Below are 23,354 nucleotides of genomic sequence, written 5' to 3' on the forward strand. Positions count from 1 at the left end.
ATTGTAATGCATCCTAAAGTATAATAAATGTGTTTGTTAATGACAATTTACCATTTATACAAGTGTGCTTTTTAAAATGCAGAGGGCAATGAAAAGAGGGATTTATTCTTAATAATTGTAATCATGCTTAAATATTTTGAAAATTCTTCCCTGCTGTTAGAACCAGAATGGATAGATACAAGGTATAGTCAGCTTCATATCTTTCCATTGTCAATCCTCCACATCATCCATTTATCATCCCTGCTTCTATCCTTGAATTACAGGGTTAGAAGTTGGGAAACATTGTGACCAAATCTACCACAAATTCAAGCTATCTTATCTCAACTGGGTCTTCATCACTGTGAAGACCTTTTTTCATCCCTTACTGGATTTCTGTCACACTGATCATAGCAGCTCCTAAACCTCAATTTCCCAGCTCCACTTGATCCTTTCCATTTTCTTCCACAGTTTATTTCACTCTCACTGAAATTAAGGCCATTGATCTTGAGTGTCTCCCTACTTCTGTACCTTAAAACTCATTTTGTTTTCACCTATCCTTTGCTCCACTCAGAAGAGAAAATTGACCTTGCCTTAAGTCTCCTACTCAATGTGCTTGATTTTAGCTACTATGTCTTCTAGGAAAATGTTCTGTCAACCATTTATTCTACCTCCTTATCCATTTTCAATCATTTTTGACTAATTCCCCTAGCCCTAAAAATATGCTAATGTCTATCCTGTCTCAAGTTATCCTTGCCAGATAGATCATAATGAGGATTCCTTTTTTGGGGTATAAGTTGGACTTGATGGCCACTAAGGCTCCTTAAAACTAGAAAATAATGTTATTCTGTGATCTAATCCAATCCCTTCACTTTTCATATGAAGAAAATCAGGTCCAGAGAGATTAAATGACAATAAACATGTGACTCAAATAAACCTAAACCCTAAACACAATGCAAAGAGATTTTTTTCTTTGACACAGGTAAACAGTAAAATCAGTGTTCAAACTCAAGCCCTCTGACTCCAAATTCTGTGCTCAGTTCTGGGCACTGCAGCTAGAAGGTTATTGATAAGCTCCTTGACATCATTTGGATGCTCTCCAGTTTATTAGTGCCTGTTTTGAACTGTGGTGCTGAAAAAAAAAATTCCAGATTAGGTCTGACCTCCATCTTATAATTGTGAAATTATTTGAATCCAAGTGTAAAGTTTTTCATTTCTCCCTACTGTATTTCATCTAATTTGAATCAGTATGCTACCTTATCAAGATCTTTCCGGATCTTGACTATTACCCAGGGTGTTGTTGATCCCTCCCAACTTATACTCTCACCTCTTCCTCCTTTCACTGCTCTTTCTTCTTTTGAATAGGGAATTCCTGCTTAGACCTACATTGCAGTCCGAGATTTCATCCCATCAAGCCTCAGTGATTCTTATGAAGTCAAATATGTTTTCTTATGTTAGGATTTCTAGTTTTTCTTGTTTCTCCCTAAACTTTGGGCATTTGTGTATAGACATTTGAGTCCATAGGTTTTCCCTATTAGCTTCTTTTTCGGATTTTGTTTCTTGTGAACCTTTGGGTAACTCAACCACTACTCTCCCTTTATTGTAGCTCCACAGTATGTATGATACTCCATAGCCAAATTGGACCACTTGTTGCTCTCTGTCCTGTGGAAAGATGTGTACTAATGAATTGTTGGTGAAGTTGGGAGTTGATGCAACCATTATGGAAGGCAGTTTGGCATTATGTAAAGAATATAAAATATATTTATATATGTAAATATATGCACATACTATATTATATATATAATATAAAAATATTAAAAATATAATGATCATACCTTTTGATCCAGAGATTTCATTGCTAGTCATATACCCTAAAAGGTCATTGAGAAAAAGTAAGACTCCATATCCACCAAAGTATTTATAGCAGCACTTCTTGTGGTAATGAAGAATTATAAACAAAATAAATAAGATGTCAGTCAACTGAGGGATGGTTAAGCAAATTGTGGTACCTCAATATAATGTGTGGCCCTGGGCATGTCATTTGCCCTTGGTCTTAATTTTGTCATCTGTAAAATGTGGATGATAATAGCGCCTATCTCCCAGGGTTGGGTTCTTGTGAGGATCAATGATAACTTGGCACAGTGCCTGTGACACTGGGTAAGAACTTTATAAATATTATTTTTATGGAATATTACAGCCCCATAGGAAATGATAAACATGCTGAAATCAGAGATGAATGGAGACTGCCTGTGTTCATGACCTTCTTTATGCCTAAAATGGCCTTTTTCCAATTAGAAGTGATTTCTCCCTTTTTTGAACACTCATAGCACTTTGCAACTCATGTATTTACCAGGCTATATCACGTTTATTTTATTCTTGTCTCATCTCCCCTACTGGACTGTAAGCTCCTTGAGGGCAGGGACCATGTCTTTTTCACATGCATATTCTCTTAATTCATGGCCTCACATACAATCTGTTGCCATTAAATATCTGATGAATTAATGAATATGAGGGGGCCTGGTGTAATAGAAAGAAGGTCAAGATTTGCAAGCAGAGGACCTGTGTTCATATTTTAGCTCTGTTCTTTACAACCTGTGTAACCTCAGGCAAGTCACAACTTCTCTGGGCCTTCGTTTCTTCATCTGTAAAATAGGAGTGGAACTAGATGACCTTTGTGAGTCTTTTCCAATTCCAGATAAATGATCCCACGTAAAACATTTAACCTTGATAAGTGTAAGCAGAGTTCCTTCCCCATATCAGTTGATATAGTCACACACACTGAGGTTTTAATATAGAAACAAGGCATCTATTCCATGATCCCCTTTTTAGATACAAACTCTTGTCTAACTGGGTGAAGAAGGGAAAAGTAGCACTGGCTGAACAAACAAGTTAGCTCCACCTGGGGGGGTTTTAAATAGCTATGTGAATTTTAGGATTTCCAGTTCAATAACAAAGTTGGAAGTAGTTGTGGAAGGAGATCCCTGCACCTGCGCAGAGGGCAGAAAGGGCAATGAGATGATTTTCTTTCCTTTTCCCTACTTCGATTATATGTCATCAAAGCTACTATACAAGTAGGAGAGATTGTATCCGCGAGGTAGCAGAGACATACACTCCAGAGAGACAGAGATTCAGAGAGAATCAGCCGAGGGAGGAAGCAATGTCCGAGAACTACAGTAGTAGGATTAATTACCCTCATGGGTACCTTTAGAACTTGAGGTAGCCACCCTTTGAGAACCTAACGTGCCAGTGTTGGTTGGAGGAGTAATCTCAAAGAGAGAGGTCGTACAAATATTATGGGCTTTTTTTGTGGTGTGTATATGGGATTTCATCACTTAAGGGAACTCATAACAAGGAAAATCCATTTTTTGGTATAGTTCTGTCATTTGTACAGGGTCAAAGGTGGGATTTGAGCTCAAGTCTTCTTGCGTCTGCAGCCAGCTCTCTGCTCCATTGCCTTTCTAGTTTTCCTTTAAGTGAACAATACAGCATTTTGTTTTCTTGGAAAGAAGCTTTTTTGTGATTGTATAGCACTGTGTTTTTCATTGAAAGCATGGTTGTTTTTCTATGGGATGGGTTTTTCCACACATTTTCATCAAGACCACAGGAAGAATGTCATGAGTTCAGTTTGTATCCCTAGGACTTAGCACAATGCCTGAAACAAGTTGGTGTTTAATAAATGCTTATTGACTAACTGGCTGGCTACCATCATGGGAGTTTTCTAGCCTGGGTTCCATAAGAACTTGTTTTATGATAGATCTCTGGCATACGAGAGTCCTCAAGGGGATTAGGGTTCCCCTGTAAATCCTTGCTTTCCCTGACTGGGCTCACAGAACCATGCTCCCCCAGCATAGCTGTGGCTACCAGCAGGATAAGTTCTTGTTTAGGTACCTGGTTTATGTCTAAAGGAAGGCCGGTAGGACAGCCAGAGATATCGAGGAAAACAACTCTTTAATAAGAGAGTCAGTTAAATACAAAGTTTTATTGGCAATCATTGGGATAGAGGGAGAAGGGGGAAAAGTAGAAGGTGACCTGATATACAACTCAGACATACAACAGAGTATAACTCTTAAGGATGGCACTGCATTGGGGAACACAGACATGGGTCCATTCAGCTAGAAAAGTGTGCTCCAAGGAGCCCTTCTGAGAGTGGGATACTTATACCTTGATTTTGGTGGCCACTAGAGCTGGCCACTTTTCATGTTAGGGTTTGGGGGGTATATAGCTAGGGGAGAAAAACAAACTAAGCAAATTGTGATACATGAGTATGATGGAAAGTTGTTTTTTTTTGGATACACAGCTGCACTAAACTTAAAGAATATTATTGTCAGTATTCATCCAAGGATAGATTCTATAAGCTATAGTCTCCCTTAAGGAGAGACTGTCATGGTGGTCTCAAGACCACTAGGCCTAATCTTAGAACTTAAGGAGAATCTCATCCACCATCACCACTTCAAGACCAAGAGGGTCAAGAAATTCATAGCCAGACTGAAAGGAAAATAAATGTCTTAGTGCACAAAGGGCTGCTTGGGCTGGTAGGAGCTTTAGCTTCTTAGGATTTAGATGGGGTTTTCATTGCTTTTAGCCTACTTGAACACAGCCAACCAACAGTATTCTGTGACTGAAAGGAATGGGGAAGTATACAAGTCTTGGAGTCACAGAGTTGCTAAAGTTCGGGTTTGTAACTGGTGAAAATAAATTTCCCTGTGGTTAATCTCATTAGAACTCTCCATATTGGGGGAAAATCTCTAAGATGGGGGAGGTCTCCTTTAAGAATCATTCTTGTTCATCTGGTTGTTATCAACAATGAGGGAAGTAAAGTATAAACAAACAAAAATTCTGTGTCCTTGGTGCGTGTTCAAGGTTACTTTATCATGGAGACAACTCCTCAGAACACAGTAGTCATGTTCACTCACCTCTTCCATGTTACAAAGAATTAGAAAAGAAAATTAGTTATGCTGAAATAAAGTTATCAAGGTAGTTAGGTGGAGCAGAGTGCTAGGTGGATAGAGTGCTGGGCCAGGAGTTAGGAAGAATCATCTTTGTAACTTCAAATCAGGCCTCAGACACTTACTAGCAGTGTGACCCATGGCAAGTCACTTAACCCTGTTTGCCTCAGTTTCCTCATCTGTAAAATGAGCTGGAGAAGGAAATGGCAAACCAATCCAGTATCTTGGCCAAGAAAACCCCAAAAGGGGGTCATGAAGAGTCAGACATAACTAAAATAACAACATTATTAAAATACATTAAGGAAAAAAGTTTATAGATCTGAGGTTAAGAACCTCCGTCAATTTAAAACACATATTTTGAGGGCCTTTTTTTTGGTATCCCTAGCATTTAGCTTAATGTTTGGCACATGGTAGGCATTTAGTAAATGCTGCTGACTAGACTAGCCAAAAGGAACAAACTATGAATACTTCATAGCACTCTTCTGATAAAGCCACTAGATGGCAGTTGATAATAGAACTAAAACAGTAAGAAAAAGATTTTTCGTATTAAAAAATAAAAGGCATGATGGATAAAGGTGAATAGTGTTAAATGTTGTATGAAAAATAAGAGGAATGGGTTTATATTGAATACTAAATAGATATGAAATAGATAATTATATTATGAAAAGTAAAAATGATCCCATAAAAATTTCTTTTCTATTTTTACATTTGGGTCATTCCAAATTCTCAAATCTATTCTCAGTTTTCTTCAACTTTCATTTGCATTTATCTTATGGATAAATCTTCCATCTTAGTAGGAATGTTCCATTGCTTTAGAATAAAATAGATGAAATGGAGCTATCTCACCAATTGAAAACAATATTATCACGTATCTTTTTTGTAGCCAGTAAAATAAAAAAGTTAATACTATTGGATTTTGCCATGGTGCCATTATTCTTTTCATCCCTATGAAGCAATCAGTCTAAGAAGGTAATTCATTTAATTAAATTTAATAATAAATTATTTTTATTTTTATTAGTAACAAATTAAAATTAGGTTTAAAACCAATTCATTACATTTAATTAAATTTAAAACCAATTTAATTAAACCAAGCAGGTCAGGCCTACTGTATACAAGGTACTGTGTGTGCTAGATGCTCGGGACACAAATCCCCTCCCCCCAAAAAAGAAACTTTCTTTCTTGTCAAGGACCTTACATCCTACTTGGGGGTGGGATATAATATGCATACTGATAAGTAAATATAAGATAATTTGGTCAAGGGAGAGAGACTACTAATTGGGATCAGGAAAGACATCACTTAAGATAAGGAATCTGAGTGGATGAGGAGGGAGTTTGGTCTAGGCATGGAAGAAGTTCTGCACAAAGACAGCTAGGAAGGTCTGGTAAGTAGGTTATTCAAGACCTGGAGTTGTATTGATATCTCTATGGCAAGCTTTCTAAAAGTGGAAGAGACATAATGGTCTGCCTCTGTGTAAGGTTTTCCTTCTGAGTCCCTTCTCCTTTTCCTCCCTTTACTCCCTTCCCAGTTCCCAAAATCTTTTTCATCACCCATTTCTTCCCTAAATCCCAGAACCATTGCTGAAACCAGTGCTGGAAAACACCAAACAGGGAACAGAAGTGGGGCCTAAACTATTTACCAGAGGCTGTTAGCTGGTAGAGTGAACCAAGGAGAAGACTTCCTTCTGCCCCTGTTCTTGCCTTTGATGCTCAGAGTTGAAGCTCTGGATTCACACATTTCCTCATTATTGCAAAGACCAAACTTTAAACCCATTCCGCTCAGGGGCTCACAGATTGGACCACTATTGTTCCTGCCCAATCTCCATTTAATGGCTATATTTTAGGCTCTCCTGGCTCAGAGCAAATGTCAATAGTAACTGTTTCTCTTTTGACCAGCAACCCTAACGGTCTTCCCCTCCCAGTTTGATTTTTCTTTTTGAGTTTTGATTAAAAGGGCCATCCCTTGATTAACTTTTTAAAGAGGCCTATTCACGTAATGGGTGTTACCTCAGGCAAAGTGAGAACGTGAAAGGGCCAGGGTCTCCCAATGTATCCTGGGCCATCTCCAGTCATCCTGGTGAATATCAGGCCACTGAACCCAGATGTGTCTGGAGGAGAAAGTGAGGCTGGTGACCTTGCACAGCCCTCCCTCCCTCAAATCAAAGTCAACTGCAAGTCATGTCATCATTTCCCTGATGTCATGGTCCTCTTCGAGAATGAAGGACAAACACAATTCCCCTAAAATGCCGTATGGGCTGTTCTTCATGTCCACATGCAGTCACAGTGAGTAAAATATTGTTGCTAAGGACTAAAAACTTAATACCCTATCTCTCTAAATAAAGTGAAAAAAGTATACTTCAATCTACAGAATTCATCAGATCTCTCTCTCTCTCTCTCTGGAGGTATATAGCATTTTTTGTCATGGGTCCTTTGGAAATATCTTGGACCGGTCATCTTGAACAGAGTACCTAAGTCTTTCACAATTGCTCACCGTCACAATATTGCTGTTACTGTGTCCAGTGCTTTCTGGTTTCTGCTCATTTCACTTTGCATCCAGCTTTATTTTAAAGGCATTCTGTGTTAATAGTAGGCATAAAAATGTTACAGTGACAGGATATCTGAACACACACAATATTAAATTGCTTTACTTTTTTTTTTTGACGTTTATGTAATTTGGGAATTGTACAAAGGCCCATAAGCCAATTTATTTTCCGTCTCTCTGAAGGTCATGCCCTTGTCCCCTTTAATGGTCTTCTCCCCTGACCTGTCAATCTCCACTTTTCTCCACGCCTGACACCACTCCCTTTCCTTTCAGCTCCTCCCCCAGTTGTCTATTCTCTTTCTCGCGAGAGTTAGTTTAACCTATCGGAGCTCTGGCTGGTTGCTAGGACACCCAAAACAGCAGGCGGCTTAGACGCCTTAGCTGCTTTTGATTGAACGAAGGACAAACTTAGGCAAGGAATATTACTACTTTCTAAGTCAGGTAAGAGGGAGAGTTGCGGCTGCTTGCTCTTCGCCAGGGAAGCTATTCCCTGTCAACCCAAAGAGCGGAGGAGGGAACTGGAGCGCTAATTGTAGTTAACGTTTGTCATAACTTGGAGAACCGGGACTTCTGTTTGTTTGCACTGCCTCATGGGAGTTGCAGTCTCTCGGGTTACTTTCGCTTCGATTCTCGAGTCCCTTAAATTCCGTCCTCCCTTGCAGGCCTTCATACACCGCACTGCCCGCTGGGAGTCGTAGTTCGCCCTGTGTTTCTAACACGAAATACGGCAAACTTGAGCAGTTAAGACGAGGGGTTCACCTCTCTCAGTTTTCCCCGTCGTACCTAAGTTTTCCGTGCTTGGACAGCATCATCGTCAGACTCTCGTATCAGACCTTTTTTTAGTGGTCTTCTTCATGTCTGTACCTGCTCCGTACTGGTTTTTTTGTTTGTTTTGTCAGGACAGGACCTGTGATTTCACTGGAGAAATCTCCACGATCCCACCCTTCCCCCACCAGTGACGATATTCACCAGCCCTGCAACTTCACAGTGTTAGTTCTCTGTGCTAGGGTTGCCAGACGTAAAAGGAACCACGAATTTGTTCTTACCCAAGGGCTTATAGGGAGTTAGGGAGTGCTTGGCAATCCAACCTTGCATTTTCCAAACAATAAAAAGTCAAATTAATTTACATCATTAGTTCCCGGGTCCGCTCACCCACTTGGGTTTGAATTGTCTTTGTGGAGTTACTTGCTCCAGAATCTTGCAAAGGGCATCAACCTTTGCATCACAAATGATGGAAATCATATTGAAGATGTTATTTGTTAATATTCCAATTAAATAAAAATTTCATTCATTTCATTTCTTGAAAATAGCATTTTTGCATATGCGTCCAGACTTTAGGAACACCCTGTATAGTGCTTTAAGGTTTGCAAAACTGCTTCTTCTCCTTCTTCCTTCTCTTCCTCCTCTTTATTATTACTAGTATTATGTAACACCTCACATTTCCACTAAAGAATTCCAACTCTGAATCTTACTTGTGTGACTAGGTGAGTCATTTAGCCTGAGTCTCAGCTTCCCTTTTTATTAAATGAGCGTGATACATGTACTGCCTGCCTCACAGGGCTAGTGTGAAGAAAATGTTTTGTAAACCTTAAAAAGAAGTATGTAAATGTAAGTTATTGTTGTTAATATCTTGTTCTCATCTTGTTGAACGGAGTTCAGGTAAAAACTGCCCTGGGACAAGTTACTATCCTGTTATTTTCTATGTTTAATATTCTGTGTACCTTGTATAGATGGGTAAGATAATATAATGATAATAATAGCTAACATTTATATAGTGCTTACTATGGGTTAGGCACTGCGCTAACAATTTTTTTTTTTTTAGATTAGGACATAAACTTACCTTCTGCGGGTTTGCTGAAGGCATTTTTAGGATATCTTCAGTAGAAGGAAGGGATTAAGGCTGATCTGTAGCCTGTGCCCATGTGCTTTTGATTTCCTCTGTTCTATCTCTATACTTTGAAAGGTTTTTATTCTTTGATGGGAGATTCTGAATATTTGGCATGGCAGCATCTATTGAAACATTTTCTTAAATTTTTATAGATTAATGTTTTGTTTGGGTGATTGTAAAGGGGACAGACTATCCTGTCCTAATTATGCCAAGGGTAGGGTGGCATACCCTCTGAGAGAATATTGAGATAACAAAGAGATAACAAACAAAGCTTATTTATTAATAGGTTTTATTAGGGTTAATTAGATTGAAACAGAACAATGAAGTCATGGTGCCAGGATGGCCCAGGGTCATGTGCAAGTTTTCCCATGGGATAGTTGGAACTTCTTTTGCTGTTTACATTTACTCAAGGTAGTTTACATTTTTCAGTGGAGTCATGGGTCACATTCCCATTCTGGCCTACCCCGAGTACAGTGATTGTGGCCAATAGTTTTATCTGGGATAGCACTTTGTTTCCGGGAGTTGGTTGATTGATTTCTCAAAGATAGTGTAGGGTATAATTGTAGTATCCAGACTCGTATGGTAGTTTGCAAAGGATAGTGAGTTTTCTGGTGAATAATTCTGGCCACCTGATCATGTATTTGTAGATATTCAACAGTGCTAAAATTCTGCAACCTGCCATGATACAACGAATGGTTTCTACAAATTCATTACATATTCTTTATTGATCAATGTCTGGATTCCTTAACGATAACCTTTCTATAATTTGTAGAGATAGTCACCTAATCTTAAATGGTTACCATAAACCATTCTGTTTCTATGAGCAAATCTGCACATCTCAGCCATTGGTTTGATGCTTTTTTGTGGACACATTGTGTGGTTAAGTTCATGTGGACGCTTTTTCATTCTACTCTTAGAACTTAGCTATTCCTTAAGTTACATCTGGAGGTGAGCCACTTTGTTATATTTGACAATTCCAGTGGCATTTACTTATTTATTGTCTGCCTTTTACTATTTTTTTTCAGTGAAGTAGATAGATGGAGCATTTATTATAAGCGCTTGTTTGCTGTGTGGCAGGTACTGTGCTAATTTTATATATATATATATATATATATATATATATATATATATATATATATATATATGTGAAAAACAGCTCCTGCCCTTAAAAGAGCTTACATTTTAAGAGAGAAACAACACATAAAGAGGTATTAGAAAGTGAGGTGGAGGAGAGTGAGAGTATAGTAAGGGGTCATTTGAGAACTGCCCTGGAAGTCTGGGCCTTGGCCAAAAGGGGAAGGACCCAGAGAGGGAGTCTCAATTTCCAAAGTGGTAGAGATAGTTCAAGATAAGGCTTTGGTGAAGGAAGTGGTAAAGTGATATCTTTTTCTTCCAAAAACATTTCTGTAAGCGTTAGTCAGTTTATTGTGTGCTCTGAGAACATCTTCAATCTACTTCCTCCAATTTAATATGGAAGAATGTTACTACTCAGATTTCAAAATTCATGTAGTTAGACACACAGAATTTGTCCACATAGTTTGTATAACTGGGACAGGCAGTCCAGATGAATGGTGGCCTGGGCCCAGGATTGAAAAGGAGGTGAATGGACTCTATTGATTTTTTTTTTGAAATTACAAAACTTTGTTACTGACCTCAAGATTCCCAGAAAAGCAAAGGCTCATCTTTTCAATATTAATATTTTACTGCTATTGTTGTGTGACGGTAAGCCATGAAATGCCCCTTTCTTGAAGAACTACATATGTGTATCCCACAGGGCATTGGAGAGATGCATGGTGGGTGTGAGCAGGCTGTGATTTATCAAAGAATTGTATAATGAAAGAGAATAGGCGCTGCTCTTGTGGCAAGAGAGAAATACCAGGGACAACTAGAGTGTTCCACTGGTTCCCTCATAGTTTTGAGAGAAAGGGAAGAGAGCCTTCAGTGTGTTAGATGGACAACCTGTGGCAAACTTTTGGGAGAACATGGATGAGAATGGCAAATGAGGGGCAAGTGTAGATAGTTGTGATCTCATATCTGGAAGGAACTCCTGAATTATAGAATCACAGATTCGTTTGAGTGCCCAGAAATGTTGATGACTTTTGTGAATTTAATTTGTATACTACTAATTTACTGGAATTCTTAATCATCTCAACTAGTTTCTTTTTTGATTGTCTAGGATTTTCTAGATAACCCATTACATTCTTATCATTGTTCAGTCATTCAGTTGTATCTGATTCTTTGTGAACCTGTGGATCATACCATGCCAGGCTGTTTGTGGGGGTTTCTTGGCAAAGATACTGGAGGTTCCCTATTTCCTTCTCCAGTGAATTAAGGCAGAGGTTTAGTGACTTGCCCAGAGTCACACAGCTAACAAGTGTCTGAGGCTAGATTTGAACTCAGATTTTCCTGACTCCAGGCCCAGTGCTCTATCCACTGAGCCAAATAGCTGCCTCCAAAAATATAACCCATCATGGTCCTTATCAAATAAGGATATTTTTCTCTCTCTTAAATATTTATATCTTTTATTCTTATCTTATTCCTATCACTAGCATTTCTAGAATTATGTCAAATAGCAGTAGGAAGAAGGGACATCCTTATTTTACTTTTGTATTCATTGGGAAAAGTTCTGATATTTGTTTGCCCATTGTATGTGTGCCTTGGGTTTTAGATATATTTTTATGTTAAAAATATATGATCTATAAGTTTTTTTTCAAAAGCTTAAATGAGTGTTATGCTTTGTCAAAAGCTTTTTCTGCATTTGTGGATGTAGTGGTCACATTGTTTGGCAGTCCTAAAAAGAATACTTTATTTTAATTGTTTTTCTAAGTGTTGAATTGCACTTGCATTCATGGCATAAATTCAGTTTTGTAATAATGAATAATTGATTGATTTATTGCTATAGTCTTTTTGCTATTAATTTTTATACCAATGTTGATGAATAACATTGGTCTCATTCTATTTCTTTGCTTTATCCTTTGCTGGTTTAGGTATTTGGACTATATTTGTCTCATCAAAGCAGTTTGGTAGATTGTTTTCCTAGTTTTTGAGAATAATTTTGTGTAGCATAGAAATTAATTGTTATTTAAATGTTTAGTAGAATTCTTCTGTGAATCTACCTAGACCAAGTATTTTTCTCCCTTTGGTAGTTTCTTTATTTCTGGCTCATTTTATTTTCTGAGATTGAGTTTTTCGACATTTCTGTTTCATGTCCTATTAATTGAGGTATTTAGTATTTTTATATTTTTAAATTTATATACTCCATCCCTTATTTTTCTGTTTTGTTAATATGTTTTCAGAGATAAATTTTTTTCTTCTGAGGACTACTTTAAGTGGTTTCCAGGCATTCTGGTATGTTGTGTCTTCGTTATTATTGTCTTTCACATAAATATGAATTGTTTCTGTGGTTTATTATTAAGTCTCTATTTGGGCCTTTATCTTTTGATTTTTGTTTCCTGATTGCTATTTTTATTCCATTATGGTCTGTAAAACATTTGTTTAATATTTCTGCTTTAAAAAAATTATATGTAATTTCTTTTTGCCTTAGCACAAAGGTCTCTTTTTGTAAAGATACCATATGGTGCTGAGAAACTAGCTGAACATTAAGAAGCTGCCACAAAATTTTCAATTCTAACTTCTTTGTTCAGTTCTATATGTTCCTTTTTGTTTATTTTTCTGTTAGATTTGTCCATCTCCATGTGAGTAATATTAAAGATTCCTACAATTGTGTTACTATATATGTATTTTTGTAAGTGAGCTTACTTTTTCTTTTTGGATTTAGATGCTCTGTCATTTGATGAATATATGTGAATACTGATATTGGTTCCTTGTCTATAAGTTTCCCTTTTTATCTCTCTTGGTATTTTGAATTTTTCTTTTGTCTGATACCATGATTAAAATTTCTGTTGTTGTTGTTTTTATTTTTAATCACCAGATGTAATGATCAAAACTGTTTGGTATTGGTTAAAAAAAAAAGAAAAATGGATCAATAGAACTTAATAGGTAGCTCAGTAACATCTATAAAACAAAGAGCATAAAATATCTGTTTGATGAGAACTGTTGGGAAAACTGGAAAGCAATTTGACTGTAATTAATGTTCAACCAGTGTTTTACACCATCTGCCACAATAAACTTTGAATACACAATCTACTAAAGGCATCAGCATGAAAATATTAGATCAGAGTTAGATCACTTACCTTTATGACTAGGCAGAGGTAGAGGGGAGGATTCTTAATCAAATAAGAGAGAGAAGTGAAAACAAAACAAATAGATAATTATCAGTTAAATTAAATTGAAAAGTTTTTGCCTGAGCAAAATGAGTAGAGGTGGCATACAAAAGAAAGCTATCAAGTGGAAAAAAAAATCTGTGTGTAAAATATCTCTGATAAGGGTCTGAAATCCAAGCTATTAAAACTTAAAACTTCACTAAGACTTTAGGAACTCCGTGTGTGTGTGTGTGTGTGTGTGTACAAACATATACATATACACACACACACATATATATATGATATGTATATATGCATATATATATTATATGTGTATATGTGTGTATATGTATATGGGTTTGTGTGTATATATCTATATCCATAACACTAAGAGCCGTTCTATAGTAGATAAGTAGTGAAAGGATATGACCAAACAATTCTTTGAAGAATTATCAGCTCATATAACCAAATGAAACATTGGTTCTAATCACTGATAATAAGAGAAATGCAAATCATTGATTTTGAGGTTTTGCTTCTCACCCAGAAAACCGGCAAAGATGTCAGTAGATGGAAGTGGTCAGTGTTGGAAGGACTATGTAAAGACAGCGATACTTATGCATTGTTGGTGGAACTTTGAATTGGTTCAGTTGTTCTAGACGGCAGTTTGGAAGTAGGCTAAGAAAGTGATTAATGTATCCATATCCTGGGTCCCAGGGATCCCGTTACTAGGCGTGTGCCTCAAGGAAATCAATGATAAAAAGAAAGGCCCCATATATATAAAAATATGTATAGCATCACATTTTATAGTAGCAAAGAAATGGAAACTATGTTGATGCCCATCTGTTAGGGAATATATAAATTATTTGTGCTTCGTGAATTTAATGGGATATCACTCTATTGTAAGGAACAATCAATATAAAGAATTCAAAGCATGGAAAGACAAATGGGGAAAAAAAAGAAAAAAAAAGAAAGACAAAAGGACTGATGCAAAGTGAAATAAGCACGACTAAGGAAACAATATACACAATGCTTATAGTATAACAATGTAAGTGGAAAGATTCCCCATTTCTCAAAGCCTCCAGAGTGAACATTGTATAAATATAATGACCAATCTTGGTCTCAGAGAAGAGTTGTGAAGATGTAATTCCCTCCTTTTTTTCCAGACATTTGTGAGGTTATGACTATGGAGAATTGCACGTGTGGCCACATATAGCTGATGTGTTGATTTTATCGAACTGCATTTTTTATCCTTTCTCTTTAAAACTTTGTTATGAGGGATATCTCATTGGGTTAGGTGGCAGGAGAGGTATTTATCCACAAATGAAGGTAAGGTAAAAATTTTAGATAGCAATAAAACTATTTTTAAAAAGCCAAATACATAGAAATTACCTTATCCATGGCAAATTTTATTCTAGTCTCTCATTTTCATTTTGTATATCTATTTTCGGATATGATTCTAGGATATAGCAGATTTTTGGGTCTTGTTATCTATTCTGCTGATTCTTCATTTTATTACTTTGCATAATCTATTCACAGACTTGTGTCTTCCTTCATTTATTTCTTTTGTATTGATTTTTATCTTGTTCATCTTTTAAGTCGGCCCTTTATCCCTGTGATTAGTTTTGCTTTTACTGATTTAATATGTGGGTCAGTTGGCTATTGCCATTCACAGTACCTAGCACATATTAAGTGCTTAGTAAATGTTTGTTAACTTATTGACTGCCCTATCCCAAGTTTTTTGAATTTATAAATTGTTAATTACTCTGTTTCTCCTGCTTTCAGCCATCTCTTTCCTTGCCTTAAAAGCATATGGTTAAAAATCTTTACTTTTCTTCCATCCAACCTCTGTATCTAATCTATATAACTATATCACCCTTAACCATATCTGTATCTATATTTATGTATATTTTTACTGTTCCCTCATCCAAGGAATTTTCCTTTGTTTTATTTTCTTCACTATGTCTTTTCACTTGCATCGTATTCTTATTTTATTTTCTGATTGTGCCTTCTTTATTCTCTCTGTGTTTATCATGACTATGTTCCCTTTTCTCTCTTATTTCTATGTTATTACCTTTGTAGATCTTCTCTCCCTATTTTTTTACTTTCTCTTAGAAATATCAATTAACAAAAGAATCATTGATGAATGGAGGCAGTGTTATATGATGGGAGTCACTCTTTGTCCAAAGTTACAGGACTCAGTCCTACAGTGTGTCCTTGCCATAAAAAAATCTTCATTCTTAGGGCCATTTTATCATGTCTATGGTTCTGTGTTTCCCCCAACTACTCTGGATATGAGCTGCCCTTTGGGACTCATATATACCACCTACTATAATGTGATTCTGTTCAGGGAGGTATAAACTTTCTTTGAGAAAGTGATCCTAATTTCTCTCATATATCCTACCTCATGAGTTGTGATTTTGTTCAGGGAGGTGCAATGCTTTGTCTAAGAAAGTGGGCCCATTATGTATGCATTTCCCTTGGACTAAATCCATTATAAGATTATCGTTCTTTTACTGTAGGCAAAATCTCTTCTCCCATGAGGAACGTTCTTTAGTAGTACCCTATCTTTTCCCTATGCAATAAGGTACCCATTTATTATAGTTTTACTTTAATATTTTTTTCCTGTTTTCAGTTACCTTTTTCTTGAAGTACTTAGATACTTTGACATTTGGTGTATATATACCATGTGTTGATATTATTTTATTGTTTTTGGTGCCTTTAAGAAAAAAATGTGTCTTTTGATCATATCTAATTTTATTGCTATCTGGTACGAAATCATGATTACTACTCTTGGATGAATGAATGAATGAATGAAAAATAATTTATTAAGCATCTACTGAGTGCTAAGAACTGGAAACACAAAATAGAAATAAAATGATACAGTTTGTGCTCTCAGGGAGCTCAAACTCTAATTGGGGAAGATAGCAATATCAAAGAGTTCAGCTACAGGGTAGAAGTTGGACACGCAGAAGTTCTAAAGCTGCAGCATTGGGTAAATGGCAAGGCCCAGAATATATTAACAAGACAGATGACAGATCTCAACGGTCCAGAGGGCTTAGTTACAGAGTAGATGATAAGGCCCAGTGATCTTTTTTTTCACCTGGAAGTATTGTAATTGGTGATTCCCAAATCATTCGAGTGATGTAAACAGCAATATTGCTTTTCCAGCTAGGGTCATGGGGGATGGGTAAAGAGAAGGGAAGTGGAAGGGTTTTCCTGTTGGTGGTTTTTCCCTTCTGGATGGCCCTACTTTTTTGAATTCTCCTGAGGCTTAATAGATTCTACTTTGTATAGTGTTGGATTCTGCTTTCTAATCCCTTCTGCTACACTTCTTCATACTACGGGTAAGTAAATACCATTGATATTCATGGTTGTGAATGGTATTTATTTTGTTAGTTATGATTGTTAATTAATTGTTTTTTCCTTCTACTATGTCTTTTAAAATTTCTCCTGTCTTTGCTCCCTCATTTTATCTCCTTTTCACAAAGAAGAAGGCAGAAAAAGACAAGGAATCTGATCAAAATGAAGAATTCATAAAGTGGTCACTTCTTTGCCTTCTCCTTTCTTCACCTGACTCAGATCCCCATCTCAAGTTCTTACATTTTCTTTTTCTCTTATTAGTCACTCCTTTATGGTCTGTCCTCAATAGTTAATTTTTTTTAGCTCCCCAACTCTGCCATCCCTCTTAAATCCTCCTCTTCCCTTTCCTTGTTCTTATACATTTAACTCTCCTTTGCCAAGTTCAGGTAAAATTGATCTCATGCGATGTCCACTTCTGTATTAGGAGGGCAGAGTTTATAATCTCAAAGAGGATCATAAACATGTCTGAAACGTTCGGAACCGCCGGATATAAGAAACTCTCAAAGTAGAAGGCAGAAGAATCAAAACATTTATTTAGGCTCCACAGTAACCAACCCATGAACCAGCAACCCCATTTTGATATATTGATCAAAAGCTTCCAGGCCCAATAAGTACGCCTTGAAAGAGTAACCAGGAGGCTACAGAGAAGCATGATTGCGTAAAGCAAAATCATGTTTCCCCCTCTATGGTAATAAGATTACCCACTGGCCTGAAGTCTTTGTTCAGCTTTCTCCCGTAGGTCAGCTCTGCTACTGGCAGCTCCTGCTTCAGCTGTGGCTGTGGCTGTAACTGTAGCTGTAACTGTCGCTGGCTCCAACCGGAAAAGGAAAAGAGGATCTTCAAGCTGTCCTCTCCCCTCTTATAGAGTTTTTTGACATCATCAAGCACTGCCTGAACGACCAGGGCCGATTGGTTCTTGACTTGGCCCCTCCCCCTAGCGTAGCCGTTAACACCTCCCCTCAGCCAGCCCCATGACTCATCACACAGGAAGTTGTCTGCTTCCTGGAATGCTCTTTGGGCTTCCTGCCCCGGAAGAGCAAGCCACAGTGTCCAGAGGCTCAATGAGGTAAGCTGAGTCATTCAAAGAAAACAAAGGCCATTCTGGCTACACTCCACCCCTTGTTATAGGATACATAATCTAATCAGCCATGTATCCTAGAACATACATTGTGATCCAATTACAAAGGAAACTAAAACATATCATTCATTATAAAGCAAAACATATTATTTGGTGACATTCCTAAATATTGGTTTACGATTCAAATGTGATCCACCCCTAGGTCCCAGCAAGATAATCTCTTCAATCAATCATCCCCAAAATAATTATTAATAATTCAAATGTCCACCCCTAAATCCTTGTATCCATTACATAGGATCAATAATATCATAACAATAAAACAACACAGCAAGGATAACACAAAATAAGTAAACAGAACACTATCATTATTTCCACCCCCCTTGAACGATTGGGGCTCAAAATCTTGGGGTGAGGGGTGAAGGTCTCATTTTCCATAGCTTCTTCATGCTGAAATTGGATGTAGAGATGGCCCTGCCCCCAAAAAGTCCCATTCCAGAGGTCATTTCTTTAACAAGCTGGCAGGAATTCCAAGAATGCTACATGCTTAGGCAGTCACCGGAAAGTGCAGGGTGCTTAAGCCTGAAGGAAACAAAACTAGCAACAAGGTTAGCCAAAACAAAGGACAAAAAGAATAGACAAGTATGGACTATAATTCTTCAAATAAAATCATCTCAAGTTTGGTTGAGATTTCAGTTATGCAAAGATCCAACATCAAAGCCAAACTCAGGTGGGAAATGAGACAGAGACTAGGATTGTCCTCCCAGCCTTTCCCCAAATGTACAAGTTTTCATCCGTTAATCACACAAAGTTACCTTTCCTCTGAGTGGCTTATGGCATTTACCAGCATCAGCCATACCTGTGGAGTCTGTGAATCTATTATTATAACCTATTCACGGTAAAATATATGGTTCAGGGGTACGATTTGGTAATTATTTTCCCCTGAATAGACAACTGTTACAGTGTTGTCCTTCCCATGGGCTATAACTTCTGCAGCCTTTGGAATATCATCTGGCTTCCGTTTTACCCATACCTTAGCTCCTGACTTTATTCTATCAATGGAGCAAGACCCTTTTGCCCCTCTAGTAGTTATTTTGGGAGGAGGGTCAGTTTTCACAAAGGGTATTTTTTCACAGGGGATAATAATGACTTGAACCATCCTATCATTTCTACAAAATTGTACAGGTTTTTTACCCATATTCTGGAGTGTCACAACAATTTCTTTTTGATAATTAGAATCTATCACTCCAGCCAATACATGTATTCCTTGAGCCGCTAATCCTGGTTTAGGTAATATCCGTCCAAGATGATTCTTGGGGATTCTCATACATACTCCAGTAGGGGTTTTTCTTATCTCTTTCCTATTTAACCTAAAATTCTCTATACAATGTAAATCATATCCTGCTGAACCAGGTGTTCCTGGACTTGGTAGTGGGACATCTTCCCTCACAGTCCAAAATTCAATGTTTTGGATCTCACATGTTTGCTGTTCTCTGATCTGCAGATTTGGGGTCATCATTCTGGCTAGAGGTGTACTCCCCCCTAAGGGCCTATTATTCAAATTACGTAAGGCAATAGACAAATTATCCTTCCAATGTCGATATGAATTATTTGAGCTTAATTTTCTCAGCTGTTCTTTCAACAATCCATTCATTCTTTCAATTAGCCCAGATGCTTGTGGGTAATATGGAATATGATATATCCATTCTATATTATTCAACACACAATATCTTTTCACTTCTTTGCCCTTGAAATGTGACCCATTGTCACTTTGAATCTGCATTGGGGTTCCATAATATAAACTTACAATATCTAAAGTTTTACAGGTGTTTTTCTGAGTTGCGTCTTTATAAGGACAAGCCACTAGTACACCTGAATAGGTGTCAACACACGTACATACATATTTACATCCTTTATCCTGGGGTAGTGGGCCAATATAATCTATCTGCCAAATTTGGGCTGGAACTTTTCCCCTTGCTATTTCTCCAGTAACTATCCTAGGAAGAGTTCGTTCTTTTTCTAATTGGCATATACAACACTCCTCTGTTATTTGTTTTAACAACGCATGAGAAATACTGATACCTCGATCCTGTGCCCATCGATGGGTGGCCTGGACCCCTAAATGGCCAGCAGTCTGGTGGACCCATCTTGCTAAGGCTGGGTCATCAGTTGGAGTCGGAGTAGGGACAATACATTCAGTAGCAATCTTTGCTAGTCGATCCGCATGTGCATTGTACTCACGTTCTGGTGTGGTCAGGGTTGCATGAGCATCAACATGAAAAACTGACAGATCTGTAACCAAAGACATGTCCCATATATTTTCCCATAACTCTTTACCCCAAACTTGTTTGCCATGAATCTCCCAATTCTGATTCCTCCATATAGGCATCCACGTAGCTAATCCATTAGCTACCGCCCACGAGTCAGTAAATATATGACATTGTCCTCCTTTCTCTGCTCTGATGGCCTGATGCACTGCCATCAGTTCAGCATATTGGCTACTTCCACCTATCCCAGAACTTTCCAGAGTTCTCCTTGTACAGGGGTTATAGGCTACTGCTTTCCAATGTCTCTTCTGTCCTAAATATTTTGCTGTCCCATCAGTAAACCAAGCATGTTTCTTTTGTTCTTCATTTAGTCCGTCATATCCATTATTCCATTTCACTAAGGATGGTACCATCTGTTGCCTAGATTCAAGGGGCTTTTCATTGCTCTCAGTATCAATGTTCGCCACAGATTCATGTAGAGCAGAAACTCCATTTTTGCCTGCTCTGGACCTATTCTGAATATACCACTTCCATTTGATTATGCTTGCCTCTTGTGCATGTCCAATTCTGTGAGAAGCTGGGGTACTCATTACCCAAGTCATAATTGGAATTCCAGGCCTTAATACCACTTCATGACCCAGAGTTAGTTGCTCAGTTTCTACTAAAGCCCAATATGCAGCTAACAGCTGCTTCTCAAAAGGTGTATATTGCACTCCAGATGAGGGCAGTTTCCTTGACCAAAAGCCTAAAGGTACACTTCGGCTTTGTTGTTTTTGCCACAGACTCCAATTTGCATAGTCATCTTGTACAGTCACTTGTAACTCCACTGGCCCATTTTGCATAGGCCATAAGTCTAGAGCTAATTGAATAGCAGCCTTTGCTTCCTCAAAAGCTCTACTTTGTTCAAGTCCCCAGTCAAATTCATATTTCTTTCTGGTGACTTTATACAAGGGTTTTAAAATCTGTCCCAAATGTGGGATGTGGTGTCTCCAATAACCAAACAGCCCTATGAACTTTTGGGCCTCTTTCTTATTGGTAGGGGTGGGAAAATCCTGGATTTTTTGTCGAGCTTGTGGGAGAATTTCTCGCAGTCCTCTATTCCACTGTATCCCCAAGAATTTTACAGTTTGAGCTGGCCCTTGAACCTTTGCGGGGTTGATTTCCCATCCTTTGCTTTTCATATGGTCAATTAATAATACTAAACTCTCCTCCACCTCCTTTATATTCTTTCCCTGTATCATGATGTCATCTATGTAATGTGTAAGCTGTACACCAGGTAACTTTAATTCATCCAAATGTTCAGCTACAATCCTGTGGCAAATAGTTGGGCTATGAATATATCCTTGCGGCAGGCGTGTAAATGTATACTGTCGGCCTTGCCAAGTAAAAGCAAACTGATTCCATTGCTTGGGGTCTATTGGGATTGTAAAGAAGGCATTGGCCAAATCAATAACTGCATACCAAGTCCCTTCACGTTTTTGTATTCTCTCTATTAAAGTAACCGTGTCTGGGACAGCAGTATACAAGGGAGGAGTCACTTTGTTCAGCTGTCTATAATCTACTGTCATCCTCCATGTTCCATCTGACTTTCGGACTGGCCAGACAGGGTTGTTCCATTGAGTAGTTGTAGGGACTAACACTCCTGCCTCAACACATTCTCTTATAGTGTTGGCAATTTCATCTTGCCCACCTGGCACACGATATTGCCTCAAAGTAATTATTTTAGAAGGTTCGGGCAAAGTGATTGGATCCATCTTGATTTTCCCCACTAAGACTGCATTAATGCCCATTTTCCTCACAGCAAATTGGTATTTCCCTTCGGGTAAATTTAAGGTCATACCCTTCAATATGTCTATTCCAATGATGTATTCGGGAATAGGCACAATAACCACACTATATTCTTTCTTGGGCAACTGTCCAATTTTCATCATTAATTTAACTTGCCTGGCTGATATTTCAGTCCCTCCTAGTCCTGTAATGGTAATAGGAGTTCCATGGCTGAACTTGTCTGGATTTCCATAAATAAGGGTGGCCTCGGCCCCAGTATCTATTAATGCCTCAGTTACCGTACTTGACCCATTTTTCCAATATATGGTCAAGTTAATGTGAGGTCTACAATCCAGCCTGTGTATTTCCTTAATTTGGACTGGGGCTCGGCCTGTTCCCTAGTATTCCCTTTCATATGATTCACTTGGGTTTGAAGGTTCAACATCTGTAGTATTTGCAGGAGCAGTTCTTATTTCCCTATCTCTCCTGTTATCAAGGCCTTTATCTCTGTACATTCTATATAATTCATTGGTTGGAATTCCATCTATCATTTCAAAACCTACCCCTGCTCTCAATAAAGCAGTAAACATTTCTTTCCTTGTTACTCTCCTTTGGCGCCAAGTTTGCTGGTTATTCACCCTTCTCTCTCGAGGAGATCTATCCCTTCCCCAGTCACCTAAGTCATGTAACTGTAAAATCTTATTTATCACTGTTGTAAGACGGCTCCCTACTTCTCCAAGTAATAAATTCAAAATTAGTTGTTTATAAGCAGGGGGAGCTGTCCTAATTATTAAATTCCTATGAGGCAGTTCCATTGGATCATTGTAATATTTGTCTGCAGTTCCTATCATAATGGCAGTCTTCATTACCTCCTCCTTTAGTCTCATGATACAATCTCTAAGTGAATACCAGGGTCTGTGCTCAGTGGGCCACATAGAATCAGTAGCATATCTCTTATTGCATCCCACAGCGGCTAATGCCAACAGAGTAGTCCTGCTATCACCATCTCCTTGCTGATGATGTTCCCTAAAAGCTTGTTGAACTAGAGGATCATGGCTGATACCTATGAATCTCATGCAGTCTGTCCTATCTACTGATATTCCACTGGCCCCTTGATCACTGAGTCTTACCATCCAAGATATCAATGGTTCTCCTATTCTTTGGCTGAATCTGCTCAAAATATCTGTGACCTCTTGCGGTGAGAAATCTTCCTGAATTTCCCTTGTAACTGAATCTTCACCTCGGGTTTCTGTCTTCCTCCTTTGTATGGGTCGAGCCCTTGTCTGATCATTTAACCATCTCCTATTCTCTGTGTGAGGCACATCCTGAACCCC

The 23,354-nt window shown here is 38.0% G+C and overlaps 1 protein-coding gene across 1 annotated transcript in view; it reads left to right on the top strand.

The window, feature by feature from the left end:
- The first annotated feature begins 7,830 nt into the window (after positions 1-7,830).
- The window catches only part of IQUB (IQ motif and ubiquitin domain containing), a 95,850-nt gene continuing 80,326 nt past the window's right edge, over positions 7,831-23,354 (top strand). Inside the window, exon 1 of the mRNA XM_036761208.1 lies at positions 7,831-7,902. The gene's annotated coding sequence lies outside the window, so the exon portion shown is untranslated. The remainder of the gene's footprint in view (positions 7,903-23,354) is intronic.

This window comes from Trichosurus vulpecula, chromosome 5, assembly GCF_011100635.1.
Source record: "Trichosurus vulpecula isolate mTriVul1 chromosome 5, mTriVul1.pri, whole genome shotgun sequence".
Lineage (NCBI taxonomy): Eukaryota > Metazoa > Chordata > Mammalia > Diprotodontia > Phalangeridae > Trichosurus > Trichosurus vulpecula.